Source organism: Papaver somniferum, chromosome 9, assembly GCF_003573695.1.
Source record: "Papaver somniferum cultivar HN1 chromosome 9, ASM357369v1, whole genome shotgun sequence".
Taxonomy (NCBI): Eukaryota; Viridiplantae; Streptophyta; class Magnoliopsida; order Ranunculales; family Papaveraceae; genus Papaver; species Papaver somniferum.
Window position 1 is genome coordinate 156,155,750 of NC_039366.1, and position 4,509 is coordinate 156,160,258.

Below are 4,509 nucleotides of genomic sequence, written 5' to 3' on the forward strand. Positions count from 1 at the left end.
GGTGGTGTTACTGATGCTCGAGCTCGACTGCTAATGGAGTCACGGAAACGAACCGATGAAGTGAAGAGAGAAAACTGAGAGCGAGAACTGAGGAGTGAATATGGAGGTAGGAAGATACAACCTTAGTGTAAAATATCTACTAACAAGTCTAACATCCACCGCTAATATTATTTCAATCCTACGACCAATAATAATCGGTTAACCATTAGGTTTTCGGTTCGATTTTGGGATGAAACCTAAACCGAAATCGATAGTGTCGGTTATCTGGAACTGACAACCATGAATGAACCATTGGTATATGGTTTCGGTTCGGTTCAGTTTAAATTCGTCGGTTTCGGTTCGGTTCCATGGTTCCGGTTCGGTTTTGTGCATCCCTAACCATTATTGCTAGGTCGCGGCCTTGCAAATGAGTTTTCCTAAGTTGCTTGTCCCTTCGAAGATGAAATACGGTCAGTGCCTGATCCTTTTAGAGTAGGGAAGGGTACGTAGGAAGCCGCAATGAGTTGCAGCATTTCCGGTCCAACACTTTGTCACTTATATCATCTAATTGTGAGATGATTGCGGCATACTAGCCTCTCATATCATCTGGCTCGGTAGCTCGACGCAAGATATGATTGTGTCCAAACTTGATGAAGCAAGTTGCATTCCATTCCTTGGATGCTCATACTTCTTATCAAGGTGTTTGACATAGGCATGCACCAATGACGCATTGGGCATGGCCCGGAAAGTAAGCTACATCATTACGAAAGTTGGCGGAGCTTGTATAAGCAAAGGAAAGTACGGCATGAGCCTGATTGATGCACGCTTGGCACGAGCAAGACAAGTGCATGCACCCAGCAATGCCTAAGCTAAGTAAAGGGTTGGAAATAGGCCGCAATCGCCTATGTGTAAGTTCAAGGCACATCTTATGCCTGAACAAGACTCGGAAGCCAATGATGCATGTAAGGTGCATCGACCATAGCATTCAAGGCTTTAAACCCTTCGCAGAACAAGGGTAAGTTGGAAAAGTGTGGAAGCTAAGTTAGCTGCATCATGATCCACGAGCATGCTTGCAAGGGAAAATAAATTTGCATTTGCCTCGCTTTAACTCCCGGTAAGTAGCATCATCATGACACTTCGGGGAATTTATGCACTGCGCGCCCAGGCGTGCCAGGCGAAATTTTCCGATCTGTCACACGATTGGTTTTTGTTTGTTGTAGTTTGGTAATATTTACTTCAGATTGTCTTGTTTTATACTGCATTAACATATAACTATGAATTATCTATTCATTTGGACAATATAGTTTCATTTGAACTTTCTGTATTCAAGGCTTCTCTTATACTTGGTGATTCACAGTCTAAGATAGTTGCTTGGCCTATTGTCTGGGATCTTATACTTGTTGAAATATTGTACGGCTCCTTAAACCCTTACTTTTTACTCATTTCTTATGTGTTTTATGTTTATTTATATATTCTAGGGATATTTTGACTTTGGGTCACAACAAAGTGACTAGAGTTGCGTTTGGGTCATCAAAATTTTTTAATTAGAGTTTGGGTCACATGACCTCTGTTGACCGTCTTGACTGTTAGGAACTCAGTTATATCATGAAATTACTAGAGTGACCTTAACAGTATCGTTGTTTTACTAACGAAACCAAACGGATGTTCATCTTCAAGGTCGGGAGATGAAAAGTATGAAATTAGAGATAATAAATCGAAGAATTATTATGGATTGAGAAAACACGCAAGTACATCAAACCCATTATATTTTGGTGAAGTTATGGGAAGAACCCTGATCCCCAATTAATTATGCTTTCTCTGTGTAACAACATCATCAGTCAACATCACCTCTAGCACTTCCTGCAACAACCATTTACATTCTATCTGAGATTCAAAACAAATCCAATCAGAACCCATCAACATAAACTCAAAACACCACCAACTGAAATTACCACCAAGTGAACAACACCATCCATGTACAATTGATTTTCATCTTCAAATTCCATTTCTTCGAAAAAATTCAAACGAAACCCTAATACTTCACAGCAACAGAGTCTTATTCTGAGGTTCAAGACCTTGTCAAAATCCTCCATTCACTGTTCAGTACCCATTGTGTTGTATCTCAGATCAATCAGCAAACCCTAAATCTTAACCAATTTTCCCCTCTGTTCATTGTGTCGTATCTTTAATTCAGAATTTCAAAAAAGTAACCAATTTCTTTCTTGTTGAATGATTCATTATCCCTGCTCAATTTACACAGATTGAAGCCCTCGAATCAAATCCGGCAGTAGCAGAAAACTCACTGAAGAGAAGGGAAAGAGATGATTTTTCTCGGTTTAGATTTTAGGGTTATTGGAAATGGATTTTACACGTGCCAATCATATTCATACGGTAATAACGGTGTTTCACTATTTTGGTAACCGTCAAGACGGTCAATAGCGGTCCTGTGACCCAAACTCAAATTAAAAAAATTCTGATGACCCAAACGCAACTCTGGTCACTTTGTTGTGACCCAAAGTCAAAATATCCCTATATTCTAACTTCTTTGTATGTTTATATGTTTGTGGGATGCTAATGGTGCTAGAATCGAATCTTGCAGTTTCATAAAGTGTAAGTTATAAAATTGATTTCACATCCTTTGTTATTATAGCTTTTTTGTTTTGGGGTTTCTTCTTAATATTTTGTTTCTGATTTTCTTTGTGTTTGCAAAAAGCTAGGATTCAAATCTGTTGGTTTGAAAAAAAGGATACAACGATAGAGGGACGTATTGTTGTAAGTTATTTCTCAGCATTCGAGTTTCGGTGTGTTGTTTTTTGTGAAATATTGAACTATCTATATTATAAAAAGAAGTGTTGTTTGTCTTGGTGTTGATGGTGGTTTTTAGCTTAGGGTTAAAATCGTAAAACCATACAACTGACATGACATCACTATGACCACTCGCGCATTTATTGAATCAATCAGCATGCCTACGTAAGAATTACCAGGGTACCTTTTTTTTTATATACATGTGTCATGTTCCACAGCAGAGCCCTTAGTATTGACCGACATCATCTACGCACATACCAAACCCTAATTCTCACGCCACCATGCCAATGGAAAACCATTCCAGCCACGTCTCTGCGCCAAGGCATGCCAACCATGCCAGCCGCCCATCGTGCCAATGAAAAACCATGCCAGCCACGTCTCCGCGCCAAGGAATGCCAACCATGCCAGCCGCACCACCGTGCCAATGGAAAACCAAGCCATCCACGTCTCCCCGCCAAGGCATGCCAACCATGCCAGCCGCACCACCGTGCCAATGGCAAACCATGCCAACCACGTCTCTGCGCCAAGGCATGCCAACCATGCCATCCACACCACCATGCCAGCCACGTCTCCGCGCCAAGGCATGCCAACCATGCCATCCACACCACCATGCCAGCCACGTCTCCGCGCCAAGGAATTCCAACCGTGCCAGCCGCACCACCGTGCCAATGACAAACCATACCAGCCACATCTTCGCGCCAAGGCATGCCAACCATGCCAGCCGCACCACTGTGCCAATGGCAAACCATGTCGACCACGTTTACCGCGCCAAGGCATGCCAGCCATGCTGGCCCGCACCATGCGCCAATGGCATGCCAAACCCTTGGCCCTAGCCATGCTGGCCGCACCATGCGCCAATGGCATGCCCAACCCTTGGCCCCACTATGCCAAGCCATCCACACCATTTTGCCTTGGCCCCATTATGCCAAATCGTCCGCACCATTCTGCCTTGGCCAAACTATGCCAAGACGTTCGCACCATTCTGCCTTGGCCCCACCATGCCAAGCCGTCCAAACCCTTGGCCCCACTATGTCAAGCCGTCCGCGCCATTTTCCTTGGCCCTACAATGCCGACCTTCCCTATGCGGCTACCAAACGAAGGCGTGCGACGATCAACGACCACCCTTCAATCCTAGATGCAAATCCTAGCCGTCCAAGGTCGCCAGCCAACGCATGGTAACCTTTGTCCCAAAACCCTAGTTTTGGCCACGCCAAACCGCGCCAAGGCAAGCCATGCCACATGTGCCAATGGCATGCCAACCACCTTGCCACGCCATACCATGCGACCTTCCCTATGCGGCTACCGAAACGAAGGCGTGCGACGATCAGAGGCCACCCTTCAATCCTAGATGCAAATCCTAGTCGTCCAAGGTCGCCAGACAACGCATGGTAACCTTTGGACCAAAACCCTAGTTTTGGCCACGCCAAACCGCGCCAAGGCATGCCATGCCACATGTGCCAATGGCATGCCAACCACCTTGCCGCGCCATACCATGCCGACCCTCCCTATGCGGCTACCAAAACGAAGGCGTGCGACGATCAACGGCCACCCTTCAATCCTAGATGCAAATACTAGCCGTCCAAGGTCGCCAGACAATGCATGGTAACCTTTGGCCCAAAACCCTAGTTTTGGCCACGCCAAGGCATGCCATGCCACATGTGTCAATGACATGCCAACCACCTTGCCGCGCCATACCATGCCGGCCTTCCCTATGCGGTTACCAAA